We start from the raw sequence: 15470 nt of genomic DNA, 5'->3' as shown, positions 1-15470 counted from the left end.
TGGAAGTGAATGGAAATCACGGTTAAAACATACAATAAAACAACAACAACAACAACAACAACAAAAAATACATACACAAACAAAGCCAAATTAAACCCTGCTGCTTATAAGTCTGCAATCCGCCATAAATCAAGAAGAAGAAGAAGACACCTGACAAGTGACAAGACACAGATAACAAAATAATAATAAGTGTGTAAAAACAATACACAATAGACAAAAAGGCAGTATAGTTGTACTGATACATCTTCTGATGCACCAGGGCACCAGAGGTGGGTAGAGTACCCAAAAACTGTACTCAAGTAAAAGTAAAAGTACTTCTAGAAATATTTACTCAAGTAAAAGTAAAAGTACTAGTCTTGAATAGTTACTTGAGTAAGAGTAAAAGAGTATCGGATAAAAAATCTACTCAAGTAGTTAGTTACTAGTTACTTTGGGTCATATATACTGAGCCTATTTTTATTTAGATATATAGATAAAATGTATGTAATGTATGTGTGCGTGTATAAATGTATATATTTCATCAGCCTTTTACTACAATTTAAGTAATTTATTATAAAAGCTTGTCTGTTTACTTAAGTAACAGATATAGGTGTCATGCCATAACATATTTTTAATACGACTGACTTTATATTAAATGTGAATTTAACATTGAAAGTTAAGGTGATATAAATATTGCTACTAATCTTTCATTGTTCATAAAGAAAGCAAATAACATTTACATTATTAAAGATAATTTTCACTGACAGTCTAGATTTCAATCACTCTCAGAAACTCCCATTAAAAATCACTGAAACTGCTAACACTGTGAAATCAATATTTTAATTAAAGATTCGTACACACATCTGCACTTTGTTGTTTCTGACGAGAGAATTCCCCAGAAAGAGGTCTCCAGTCAGCGAGCGATGATTGTATTAAAATTAATAAAATCTTAATCGGCAATTTTTTGTCTTTTAGAAGCTGCATTCAACTTGACTCCCCTCGGTTATAAGCCACACACGTACAACAAACTAATGTCACAGTGGTATCGTGTACTGCAATCGAATGTAGCCCAAATTATTACCTGTTAAACAGTAGACAGCACACGCGGTGTTCATCTAATAAGGATCTCCATCGCTAGCAAATAATAGCCTTTGCAGATCTGATTTCAATTCAGTGCAGTTCCATAGCCACGTTTTCAACGCTCTTTCTGTTCTTAAACGTTACAACTCCGAGTGAACCACTTCAGACGCTCAGCGCGCGCGGCAGGGAACTGAACGACTCATTCAAACTGAATCATGAACCAATTCACTCGTTTGCCAATTGGTTTGATCAAGCCTTTGAACAGAATTGACTCAAAAGAATGAATCATTCGCGAATGGGCATCGCTCATTGCCCAGAGAAAAGTAGACGGTCCGTTTGGAATAAACTGAAGCAGTTATAACATTTATTGCATTAAGATAAAGTAACGAGAGGATCGTCGCCCACAGTAACGAAGTAAAAGTACAGATTTTCCCCCCAAAATTTACTCAAGTAAGAGTATAAAGTACCCATCTTTAAATATACTCTGAAAAGTATTAGTTACCCGAAAAAATTACTCAAGTAAATGTAACGAAGTAAATGTAACTCGTTACTACCCACCTCTGCAGGGCACATCATCAGTGATGTATCCTGAGGTCACCGGGTGTTTTGGGTCTCTCGAACATCAGACACCCTCACTCAGGCGACCCAGCTGAGGTTGATCAAGCCTCCGCTTGTGCCCTGGCAGCTCAACCACGGTTCCGCTCTCTTAATCCAGAGCCACCTAGAGGCTTTCTCCGCTGCCTCTGTGCTGTTACAGATGGCTCTTCTCCTCCTTTCGCCTGTGATGCCGAGTGCAGTATGCCCTGCAGAGGGACTGTCCAGCAAAGCCTCTGCACCCTACTTCTACAGGCAAGCACCTTGCCTTCCAGCCTTGTTTGTGGCAGTCGCTGACTAAGTCCTGATATTTCCCCTTTTTCCGCTCAAAGGCCTCCTCCATTCGCTCCTCCCATGGCATGGTGAGCTCCAGCATTACAACATTTTTTGTTGCCTCAGATACCAGGATGATGTCAGGTCTGAATGAGGTCTTGACTACATGCTGGGGGAACTTGAGCTGCTTGCCCAGGTCTACTGACAGCTGCCAGTCCTGTGCAGTTTGGAGAAGCTCTGCTGTTCCTTTCTTTGTACCTGTCTTTTCTCCGGCTCTAATGAAGCTGATGGTTTGCTTCCTAGGTCTGGACTTTTGGCACATGGAAACAGCACTAGAGATGCTCTCTGCAATAGTCTTGAGCACCTGATCATGATGCCAGCAGTATCGGCCTTCTCCCAGAGCTTTTGGGCAACAACTCAATACGTGCTCAAGGGTCCCCTTGTTCTTCTGGCAGAGGGGGCATGTTGGTGATTCGGCCAAGCCCCAGCAGTGCAGGTTAGACGGGCTGAGAAGAACATCATAGACCGCCTGGACCAGGAACTTGATGCGGTGTGGCTCTGCCCTCCACAGGTCAGTCCACGAGATCTTCCTCTCCACAACTTGCTCCCATCTAGTCCATGCACCTTGCTGTCTTATCCCCACCGCTCTGCTGGTCCTCTCCTCCTTCACAGCTGCTCTGACTTCCTTCTAAACCAGTTGCTGCCGCTCCTTCCCCCGCGCTTTGTCATAACGGGGGGCTGCAACGGCTCCTAGTCCAGCCCTTCCTCTGGCCACAGTTCCCACTAGGACTCCATGGCGCAAACGGGACTTTGCCTGCTCCACTGCCTCCTCTGCTCTCCACTTCCTGCCAGTCTTAACTACAACCCCTGCCCCAGAGACTTTTGGGTCTGCTGATTCGCGGAACTGCAGCACCTCTCTTGCACGCAAAACCTTAAACTCCTCCTCGATATATTTCAGAGGTAGTGTCAGTTTGCAGCTTTTTCCATAGAGTGCGATGTTGCTTAAGCTCCGCGGTAGACCCAACCATCTCCTCAGATAGCGGCTGACTCTCCTCTCCAGGTCTGTAATGATGGAAATCGGGAATTCATATAGAAGCAGTGGCCACAGTATCCTCGGCAGAATCCCATGCTGGTAGATCCACGCCTTGAATTTGCCGGGTAGGCCTGTTTTGTCGATGCTCTTCAGCCATTTTTCCAACTCTTCACATGTGTTCTTTATTGAAGCGGTGTCCCTGAGGCTGCTGTCAAAATACCTCCCTAGGCTTTTCACAGGCTTCTCGGAGATGGTAGGCATCGGTGTTCCTGAGATCGAAAACCGGTACTTGTCGACCACTTTGCCCTTCTTCAGGACCAAGGATCTTGACTTTGCTGGCTTAAAATACATCCTGGCCCATCCCAACAGCCTCTCTAGTCCTCTCAAGATCCATCTGGCTCCAGGCACTGACTCGGTGGTTACTGTCAGGTCGTCCATGAACGCACGGATTGGTGGTTGGCGGATCCCGGACCTGGACTTGGGGCCTCTACACTCTGGTTCAGCAAATTTTACCAAAAGGTTTATTGCTAGTGCGAACAGGATCACGGAGATGGTGCAGCCTGTGATAAATCCAACCTCCAATCTGTGCCACTCCGATGTTGCTGACCCTGCTGAGACTCTCAGACTGAACTCGCTGTAATAATCCAGAATGAGGTCTCTGACTGTAGCTGGAACATGGTGCCTCTCCAGTGTTTCCCACACCAACTTGTGGGGCATAGAGCCATAGGCATTGGCCAGATGTAACCAGAGGACTACCAGATCTCCCTTGTTCTCCCTTGCTTCTCTGAGGAGCTGCGTGACCACGCCTGTGTGTTCTAAACACCCCGGTACACCAGAAATGCCGCCTTTCTGCACTGAGGTGTCGATGTACCCGTTCTTAAGGAAGAAGTCAGCCAGCCTCCTAGCCACAATGCTGAAGAAGATCTTCCCCTCAACACTGAGTAGTGAGATGATTCTGAACTGGCTGATCTCTTTGGCATCCTCCTCTTTAGGGATCCACACACCCTCAGCAAACCGCCACTGCTGCGCTGCTTTCCCTCTTCTCCAGATGACCTTTAGGATCCTCCAAAGCCGCTGTAGCAACTTGGGACAGTGCTTGTATACCTTGTAAGTGGTTCCACTTGGTCCTGGTGCTGTCATTCTACAGCATTGTGTCTTGCTTCTCCTCAACAGATGAACTACAAAAGGCAAAGACTTATTTGAGATCATTACATCAATCTTTACAATTATTATTTTTACCATTATCAAGATAGCAAGTGCAGCAGTATTGAAATTATTAGCCATAATAATATTGATCATGTGAGATGAATGATATAGGGTACCTGCAATCATGTGATTTCTAGAAGGGATGTGTGCTGGTACTTGGATGTAATGGTTTTCCTATAGCCAACTTAAAATGTCTCTTTTGACTTGAGTAAACAATGGCCCAGCAAAGCCCAAAGATGTAATGTTTAGCATATACAAACAGCTGAATGTCTTTCAATATTTCATCCACTTGTCAAGTATGATGTCAAGCAACCATTTCAAGCCCAAGTTATTACTGAATAAAGATAAATCTTCCTAGCGCACATGTGTTAAGGGCTCAAAATACACAGAACATGAGGTTAGAAAAATTCTGGTTGCAGACGTACAATACGTGCTTATATGCTGATCAAGAAATTTGTTAGGGCTCAAAATACACAGAACATGAGGTTAGAAAAATTCTGGTTGCAGACGTACAATACGTGCTTATATGCTGATCAAGAAATTTGTCACGCACACTGTATGCAAAGATGAGTTAGTTTCATCATCAGAACAGATTTGGAGAAATGTAGCATCAAATCACTTGCTCATCAATGGATATTTGCAGTGAATGGGTGTCAGTAAATTCCAAACAGTTTAATTCAAACAAATTAATTACTAAGACATATTTAAACTTCAGCTAAAATACGAGTCCTCTATCCATAATATTGCTTTCTGCAAGTGAAATCTGTCTCATCTGAATTAAGAGAGAAATATGCTCAGATCAAGCACCATTTACAAGTGAAAACCATCCAAAACTGTTCTAAACAAATTTGAGGGTGGATTTTGATTTGAGTGGACAACAGGGGATAGACGTTTCCACTGGAGGAAGCATTACTGTGGATTATGGACTTTTAATTTAGCCAGAACCAGTTAGAAGTATAAAATATAATGTATGTATTTTATATAACATTTATTTATTTATTTATTATTTTTTTATTTTTTTATTAATTTATTTTTTTTACAAATATGCAGCTTTTCAATTCAGAAGGCATTAACTGATGGACCGGAGTGGTATGGATTACTTGTGCATTATTATGATGTTTTTATCAGCTGTTTGGGCTCTCATTCTGACGGCACCCATTCATGGCAGAAGCACTATTGGTGAGCAAGTGATGTAATGCTACATTTCTCCAAATCTATTCTGATGAAAAAAACTAACTAATTTACATCTTGAATGGCCTAAGGGTGAATAAATATTCAGCAAATGTTCATTTTTGGGTGAACAATTCCTTTAAGCATAACTGCCACATGGATGTGGGCTTGACATGCTTGACTTCGACCCTGACTTCCTCATTTAACATCTTCAAAATTCATGTTCAAAGTCTGACTGCATGTAAATTTTTTACACATAAAATAAATAATTAAAAACCTTTTGCTTTGTAGTTTTAGGCTATTTTGTGCATTTTTTTATAGCCGGCCTTTGAGGGCCAAAAAATTATTGTCAAGTAAAAATATTGAATTAACCTGTATTTTATCACAGCTAGGTTTTAGCAAACAAGTGTTACATTAATGTGTTGTCCCGCAGTGTGTGTCTGTCAGTATTGTGCGGTTTCTGTTCTCTGCTCTCTGCAAGGCCACAGTTTCATTTTTAGTCCACAAAGCCACTAACACTTTGGCCTCTTTGAGAGGGAGCGGCTACATTCTCACAGTTTGCAGGCTCCTCTATGTAAGTGAGTCTCAAAGGAAAAACCGCTGCTTTCACAGAAGAATGTACAAACAGATGTCTGCAATGATGTTTCGTCAGGTTGTTTTATGCGTGTTCTTACTTCAGCTTACTATATGCTGTCAGTTGAAGAATATTACATGTGAGATTAAATATGTGAGTTTGGTATAAATCTATATAAAGGTTAATGTGTGAGTTCTGTCTTTTGTTTGGTGTTTAAAACTGTTTAAATCTGATGCTGCTCATGCCTTTCTTAAATAGGAGTTCCTGGAAGCTTAGTGTGCATTCAACAGGATTTACAGACCTTTTAAAAACCAAGTTACTACAAAACAGACATGCTTTTGATGCAAATCTAGAATTGTGGGATCAATTATTCAGAGATATTTGAGTTTGCAACTAAGTGTCAGTGCAGTTGAGTGCATAGTAAATGCAATAGTAAATTGAACAACAGTATATATATATTCTCTTTTTCTTTTGATTTTGGATGGAAATTTGAGATTGCCTTCAGTTACATGTATCCACATACTTTACAATACATTTGACAATGTTTTTATTTACTGACCTGTGCACGTCATTTTATTTCCTCTCTTTTTCATCTGAGATGATCACCTCTGGTGAAAGAGTAAAGCAGATGTTCATCAACATATCTCTTTACCCACCCAGTACACACACACACACACACACACACACATGCTTAAAACCATATCAAATTAATCACAGTCAGCAAAAAAAAAAAAAAAAAAATGCTCGCTTGCCATTGCTTTCCTGTATAAACACCTTAAAGGATCAATGCCGTGATAATCAGCTGAAAATGCACCTTGTAGCATTAGCGTGTTAAGCAAAGTACAAATGATGCCGCACTTACATCTGACCTCTAGCTTACAGGCAACTGTAAGCCTCACCAAGGGCATTCTTGGCCCTACAAGTGCAGACACCACCGTCCAAGCTGGATGGTCTGCGGATTTTGAGTGAGCACACTCCCTGGCTGTTGATCTGCCTGTATTTGTATCTCCTATGAGCATCTGATTCTTCAGCCACTCGATCTTAGTCTGCAAACAAAATACATATGATTTCAACTGACGTGGCCACAACAAACATAAACAAGTGAGTCACAAATTAACCATTTAACACATTACCGTTTAAACACTCTCAATTATATACAATCATTTTTAAAAAGTTCCCAACTGCTTCGGTAGCCTCATTAATTATACCCCTCACACATACTTAGAGGTGTCATGATTCTTATATAAAATGTCACATGTCTCAGTCCCTGAATTTCTGCCTACTCTAGGTACATCCGCTGGAACAGCATGTTACTGCGCCTCATGGGTCAACTTTACAGAAGCATTTTCACATTCTGTTTGCTTTAACCTTATGATTCTAACTGATGTCCTACTGCTCTATGAGTAACTTTCCAGAAGAGAGAAAAATGCTCATCTAATGCCTTCAGTTCCACAAGATGCTAAATTATTTTAGCAAAAATGGCTAACGCAAAGGTGCTTTTTAGGATAGGTGGAGATTAAGTCTTAAAATACTCTTCTTTAAGAAACATACTGCAATAATGTGTGATTAGATGAGTAATTCCAGTAAAAACGTCCCTTTGAGCAGTTGAAAGCTTGTTAATCCTCATTCAGGCTCATGATCCTTAAGAAGCCTAATGAAGTTACAGTAGCTAAGCTGAAATAACATCATCCAGCTGTATGTTAGCTATGCTTTTGAGCATAATGGATGTCGAAAATAGATCTTTAGTACATAGATATGTCAACACATAACAGACAGTAGCAGGGATCTTGCTAATTGAACATCTGATTCATGTTGGTCTTGGGTTGTCAAAAAAGTATCATGTGTACATTAAGGACTTTCCTGTTCAGTCAGCATGTAGACTTTCACAAATAGGCAATATTAACAAGTCAAATCACAAATAAGACTGTCCCAGATAAAGTTATAAAGCTGGACAAAAATAAATAAATAAAATAATAATACTACTACTAATAATAATTCCATTAAGTTATGAAAACATAATTTTTAAATGGGCAGAAGTTTGCTCTACATAAATATCCTGTTGAGAAGCAATTACATTGTAGCACCACCAGGCCAAACAGTTTAGAGCAAAGTGAGGAACAGTTGCATTTTCACTTGAGTATGATTTGGCACAGTATGATTACAAACCATTTCCATGTTTCTATGCACAGTTCGCAACCATCCTGGTGGAATGCTTGTAGCAGGATTGGAGAAGGGGGTGGCTAAATCACACCAAAAGGACCCTACCTGGCTACTCCAACACCGGTTTGTAATGATGCAATAATGGTTTTATAGTGTAGTACAGAAGCCTACATACTCCAATATTTAGAAACAAAGTAGAAAAACAAAGCATAACAGTGTGAACTGGCTCAGATAACCATGGAACGGAATGAAGAAATTAAAAATAATCTATGGCTTCATTCTATGAAGTGTTCTTCTGTGACTCATGTGAAGGTTTTAGGTTTCCAACGTCCTCAAAAAAAAAAAAAAAATCTCCAAAAGCTCAGGACAACCTGTTGGTTCCTAATGGAAATTGGGCCCCAGCATGACAATCTGGTGGAAGGACATTTGTCCAAGACAGCTTGGACATCTCTGGAACTTTGTTATCATGAAATAGACAGCGGTCCCATGCCAGCATGCTTTAATGAACAAGAATTTTGAAGTGTCCTAGAAGGCCAACTCATCAGGATTTGTATTTGGCCCAGAATTTGCCTGCATCTCAGCTGTTCTCGTACAGGACAAGGGACAACAACCTCAGCCGGGACTGACAGTTGTGCAGGGGGTATAGCTGTTACATGACGTTAGGGATGTGCAAAACTGCAGGCTTTAGGAAGCAGTTTGTGGGTTGCTAGTTGGCTAAATAGAGCCCAGTAAATACCCCAGTTGGACATGTTTCATAGCATGGGTACAATGCAACAGCAAAAGATGTCCATCTGAATATTGTAGTAATTGTAGCAGCTATGAATTTAAGGTTGTAGTTGTAGCATCTATGAATTTAAGGCATGGGTGTCCAATCGTGCTCCAGGAGGGCAACACACATGCTTAGAAGTTTCCAGTGATCCTACAGACCTCTGTTGTATCCAAAAATCACCCCATATATGCTTATTCATGATTTCCACCTAATGTAGTCCATTTGGAGGAGTGAGCAAACATTGAATGTGCCTGAAATGCTACATTTCTAGTGAGATGCAGGAATTTTTTCTGACTTTGCATACAGCTAGCCACTAGTGTACATTGGATGTACACCCATTAATAAAATGCATTATGGATTAATTGAGTGCACGCGATAAAGTCCACCGTGGTTTTGGACACCTCTACAAATGGCAGTTCACTCAAACAGTGGTCTATATAAGGGTATAGTTGGCAAAATGCCTTATATAAGGGAACAGGGGATGATTTTAGGCACAGCTTTTACTTAGCTGGTTCATGTGTGATTAAATAGGGTTGAAGATAAACTCTGCTGGAAAGTGGAATTTGAGGGACAGAGTTGACCAGCCCTGCTTTAGCTGTTAAACATTTTGCATGATCATCAGTCCATCATCCTTTTTTGTTTTCCTTTAAATCAGGGGTGACCAGTCCTGCTCCTGGAGGGCCAACTTCCCTAAGCTAATTCATAACAAGCTGCATGATGCTAATTAAAGCACTACAGCTAAACATATCAATACTAAAATAAAGAGAATTCTTGGTAAAGTCAACATCATTGTAGTTTGTTGGGTGACAAGTTGAGTTGTTTTACCAATGTGACTCATGCCTAATTAGCATTTATATGAAATGTAGACCTTGTGTCTGCAATGCTTTTGAAATTACAACTTGGAATAGAAGGTTACAACAATCTGGAAGTAAAGAAATGTAACCACTTCAGTGTCTGCTGTATCAGGGTGTAACAGTTAACTGATCTTATATAAATATCTTACCTTATATAAGTACCTTATAGAAATTATTGTCAGTTTTGTAGCACTACAGCATAGTCCATGTTGTTATGCAGATTCCATGTACTGTACATCTGATGTGAGGAACGAAAACATTAGCACTCAGGTCTTATCTTCACAGAGTGAGAACACTTAAGTATGTGCTGTCAGTGTGTGCTAACAACAAAATGACCTCATGTGATTCAAAGAAACAATTCACTTAGTATCATTGATTAGTATCAATTGTCAGTTCATTTATTTGTAGGCTGTTTGCAGTTGCCACGTAATGGGAGAAGTCTGAGGTTCTGTAGAGTTAAAACAATGAGATGTTGTTAGCTTACCTGTTTTCTGAATATGAGCAGCATCTTTTGTTACAGCAGCAGTCTCACTCCTTCCAACTTTGTTTTCAGCAAAAACTCTGAAGGTGTATGTATTTCCCATGACGAGGTCCGAGACCATAGCGTTCAGCCTGTGGAAGTGCTCGAGGACCGTGAACCACTCCTGCCAAAAAACAAAGATACTCTTTGTGTTCTCTTTAAGCAGATATACTGTATGTATTTAAAAGAATGATAGGATATAATTTCGACTATCAATCGTTTAAGAACAAGACTTAACATATTTCCCTGTGAGTTTCATTCAATAACTAGATTGTAAACAAACAAACAGATTTTCATTACAGTGTTAAATACAACAAGTACCAGTTATGGTTTTGGCTTTTATGAAGTGTTTTTGCAGTTCTTGTTCTCTGCTCATCTTGTATTCACATCAAGCTAGCTGTTTAGTATCATGATTTGCATCATGACATTGTGAGTAATGAGATGTCACCATGCCGCTCTCTCTCTGTCAGCACTTTACACCTTTCCAACCTGATGAACCCGCAAATAAGTCATCTGACCTATGCCTCAACCACATAGATACAAGCTTATAAATAGACATGTTATGTCCATTTACAGTCTCTCAAGACACTTCATTTAAAATTAAAGGCCTGGCAGGTGGCTAAATTAAGACTTGCTGAAGTAAATGATGATATACATGCTACTTAAAAAAAAATAACAACAACAATGGCCCAGGGGGGTTGGTTAACTTACCATTTGATAAATTATAACCTCTGGGATGATTTACCCCAAACAGGCATACCATGAGTATGTCGGTTCCAAAACACCTGAGAAGAGTTAGTTTAATCAACCTCTGACTGGTTACCCAGAGTTAATGCGCGTGCACGGTGCATTTATAAAGACATTTTCAATGGATCGCCGATTTCACGAGTCACCATGGAAACTAAAAGTGAAAAAAAGAGAGCGGCGTATTTCACAGAGGGGGAGTTGGAAGTTTTAATGCATGCTTATGAGGAGTTTAAGCCAATAATATTAAAAAGAAGCAATACAGCTGCATCGGCTAAAGCAAGAGAGCTGGCCTGGCAAAATATAACGGACAGAGTAAATGCGTGAGTGTATTAAATTACAAATTTGGTATTGGCTCCCGTTTTATTGAAATGCAAAATAATGAAGTATGACTTATACATCCTTTTGAATATGTTAAATCACTATGAAAGCATTTACTTTTCCTGCCATTTATTTCTTTAGCTTGAAATAATAATGTATATTTCTTATTTAATAAGGTGTAATCCTTCTGGAGCCACAAGAACTTTAAGCCAAGTCAAAATGAAACACAAAAACATTCTGCAAAAAGGTAATATTTGATTACACAATTACTGAACTATTATTATAACAGGATTTAGTATATTCATTCTGTCATGCAGCTAACAGAAAGAAGACTGAAGCCCGTCTAACTGGCGCGGGGCCACCACCACCTCCCCTCACCCCATCTGAGGAGCTGGCTCTGTCCCTTAATAAAGGGCGACCAGTGGTTGCTGGCATTCCAGGGGGCAGTTCATCACACATACTATGCACCACAAGTGATGGTGAAAAAAGGGTGACATGTAAGTTTACCTCTATGATTTGTTTTCATTTTTTGTCCTGATAAATTACTATCTCTGTCACTTAAAGGCTTTTTGAACAAGATTAATTTTGTATGTAGGCTTATTTTATTTAACTGCATATGATGTATTATTTTCTTTGATAATATTGAGAATTTAACGGGTTGTGTGTTCTTATAGATACTGACGGACTGATTGTATTATTGGACTCTCCAGAAAGAACACAGTCTGTCACAGTTGTAAGTGATTTGTTGTCAGGTACTTTTAGGGTTTTTTATTTTTTGCCAAATAATGTATACTTGAATATTTGTCTTGTAGGATGAAGATGATGATGACGATGAAGAGACCACATCTGCTGTGACAGAAGTGGACAATGCTGGTAGATCCACATTCTGTATGTGGATACCATTATGATGTATGGCCCCTTTTTGCATTAGAGTAACAAACTGTCATTGGCCTTTCATAGTACATACCTAGGGATTTGCCCACTGATGAGGGTCCTTCAGCCTCAGCACACAATCTAAGCAGGGTAAGAACTTGTGTCCATGTGTCCATATTTGAATTTTATTGTCTGACCAAACAATCTCATTTATTACATTTTTCCACCTTAGTTGCCAGCAAAGGAGCTGTATAAGGTCCATCTTCAAAAACAAATAAGAAAAAGTGACATGGAGATGGACCTTATACAGCTTCAAATGGAAGAGAAAAGGCTCCTCATTAAAAAAGCAGCACTTGAAATAGAATTACTTGAGGATCGCCTTAAGGTGAGAACTTGTCTGAATATTAATCTGTTGCATGTTAAAAGTGGTCTGTCTGTCTGTGTCTATCTATCTATCTATCTATCTATCTATCTATCTATCTATCTATCTATCTATCTATCTATCTATCTATCTATCTATCTATCTATCTATCAGTGTTGTGCCTGAACGCGTTCATTGAACGATAGTTCATGAACTCGTTCATATTTTGGGCGAACGTGAACTGAACGTGCTGTATTAATGCCTGATGAACGTTCCTGTGAACTCGTTCATTCTGGTGTCTGTGAACGGCACGCTCTCTCACGTTAACTTCGTTCAATAGGGTGCCAGATTACTATAGAGCCTTCCAGGCGAAAACCCGGCTAAAACACACCGTAAATGGGTATTAATATGTAGCGGAAAAACACCCAATCTGGCAACACCCGCCACCAGTGTCGCACCGCCGTCCGCCGCATGCGTGATGCGTCATCAGAAAAAAAACAGCTTACGACAGCAGCATGTAGTTGCGAGGTAGTAGTGAACCTTTTAGGCAATCATTGTTTAAAAAACAGGTTTTGCTAAATGGTGTTGATATTAAAGATAGGAAATGTAATAATACATTTTTCAGATGCCTAATTCATTGCCCTGCAACATCTCGAAATAAATACTTTTGGAATGACCATTTTGAAAATATTAATTGGAGATTGATTTGGACTTATAATAACAAATATTGTATCAATAATAAAGTTTATGAAATATACTTTAAAATTATACATAAAATATATCCAACAAACCAGTTCCTAAAAAGATATAAAAATGACCTTCCTGAATCTTGTGCATTTTGCAAAAAGGATACTGAAACTATTTTGCATCTTTTCTTTGAATGTATCCATGTTAAATTATTTTGGATTGATGTGGAATTTTATTTAATAGGTTAAGTGGATTTAAAATTCACATAGAGAAAAGATGTTATTTTTTATTATGACAAAAAGGATATAGAAAAGAGTTACATTTTTATGTTAAATCTTATTATATTACTTGGTAAGTTCTATATACACAAATGTAAATGGTCTGAAAGGATACCCAACATCTTCCATTTTAAGGCTGACATGAAGATTTACTTTGAAACATTGCAAGGACTTTCCAACCGAAAAGCAACCAGAACTATGGACATCTACAAAGATTTAAACTCCTCCTCTGTATTTTGATTATACAAGTAGGCTATACCTCTTTCTGTTTCTATTTTGTTTTTTTTTTTTGTTTTTTTTTTTCCTTCCATTTAAGTAATACATAATGAGTATTATATGTGAGTGTGAAATATTTGTTTATATTGTATTATTACATGTACAATGTTGGAAATAATAAAAAAATAAAATGTAAAAAAAAAAGACAGCAGCATATGATGTTTATGACAAGGTCGGTGAGAATGGGAGACAAAGCATTAAAGCAACAATGGGGAAATGCTGTGCTCTCAATGCTAATGTAAACCCTGGTTGGATAAGGATTCAAAATTGGAAATGAAGATGAAATCTGACGCATAGCTTCATTGTTAAAACTGATAAAATAATTGCTGTCTGTGATTCTATATGGGCTGTGGCAATAATTTTGAAAAATAATAGCTCGCTGCAACTTATGGAAAAAAAGAACTATGAACTAGTTCATTTTTGGAACTGTGAACTTTAGTTCAAAATTTTGTAGTTTGAACTATGAACTGAACTAGTTCATTTTAAAATTTGTGAATTGAACTTTGAACTAGTTCATGTAGAAAGTGAACTTTCCCAACACTGCTATCTATCTATCTATCTATCTATCTATCTATCTATCTATCTATCTATCTATCTATCTATCTATCTATCTATCTATCTATCTATCTGTCTGTCTGTATGTATGTATGTATGTGTAAAGCAATATAAAAAAAACATTTTAATGAATTGTACTTTTATTGTTTTTCAGGAAATGAAGAAATAAACTGCCTGGCAGACCAGTGCAAAAAAAAACTAATAAAAGTAATTTTGACAAATCCTGTCTCAAAGTCTTCCGTCTCTGTTGGCTTCTAAAATCTGTCGGTGTTCCTCTGGGCCATCTTCCTCAATACAAGGAGGGTGGCTCTCTCCTCTTATAGTGGCAATATTGTGAAGCACAACACAAGCCACAATAATGTCACATGCCCTCTCTGGACTAACCCGGAGCCAACGCAGACACTGAAACCGAGATTTTAGGATCCCTATAGTCATCTCCACCTTGGCCCGTGTTCGGCTGTGAGCCAGGTTAAACCGTGTCTGTGGTCCAGGCTCAGGTTCAGGGTAGGGTGTCATTAAATAGGGCAGACAAGGGTATCCTCTGTCCCCCAGCAAGTAACCATTGTACTGTCCTGTAATGATTGAAGTGTACAACACAAATATAGAAAAAACAAAAAAACAAAAATTGTATAAAGCAAATCATACCCTGCTGAAATGTCTGGCATAATGATGACTCGCGGAAAATTCAGGCATCATGCACAGATCCTGGCCATTTTGCCTCGACATTGGTGATGATTCGGGTTGCCTCACATATTACCTATAGTTAGTGGAAAAAGAAATGACTTTGATGATTTTAAGAAGGGGAAAAAATTAAGTTGTTACCTGCACATTGATACTATGAATAGATTTCCTATTAACATAGTCTCCCTCATTTATTGATGGAGCTTTAATAGAAATGTGAGTGCCATCAATGCACCCAATTACATTTGGAAACCCTGAAACAGAAAGTTATGGAAGTATGAAGTGTGTGCATAATGAATACATGTATAGATATTAATAATATGACTAAATATTAAATATGCGTCATATATTTTACTACAAAGGACAAACCTGCCACTCTGTGGAATTCGTCTTTAATAACAAGCAGAGGTTTATGGCCAGGGAACTGTACAAACGTGGGTAACAACTGTTTAAGTGCCAGACACACTGTACGAACGGCTCTA

General features: G+C 38.9%; 1 long non-coding RNA gene and 1 pseudogene across 1 annotated transcript; one reads left to right on the top strand and one right to left on the bottom strand.

The window, feature by feature from the left end:
* Positions 1-1695: 1695 nt before the first annotated feature.
* On the bottom strand, positions 1696-4099 carry LOC132128987 (uncharacterized; annotated as a pseudogene).
* Positions 4100-11883: 7784 nt separating this feature from the next.
* Positions 11884-12621, top strand: LOC132129389 (uncharacterized). Its single transcript, XR_009428505.1, has 3 exons — positions 11884-12150; positions 12238-12300; positions 12383-12621. It is a non-coding gene; the product is annotated as an uncharacterized LOC132129389 (long non-coding RNA).
* Positions 12622-15470: the final 2849 nt, after the last annotated feature.

This window comes from Carassius carassius, chromosome 46 (assembly GCF_963082965.1).
Source record: "Carassius carassius chromosome 46, fCarCar2.1, whole genome shotgun sequence".
NCBI lineage: Eukaryota > Metazoa > Chordata > Actinopteri > Cypriniformes > Cyprinidae > Carassius > Carassius carassius.
This window is presented reverse-complemented; position numbering and strand designations above follow the sequence as displayed.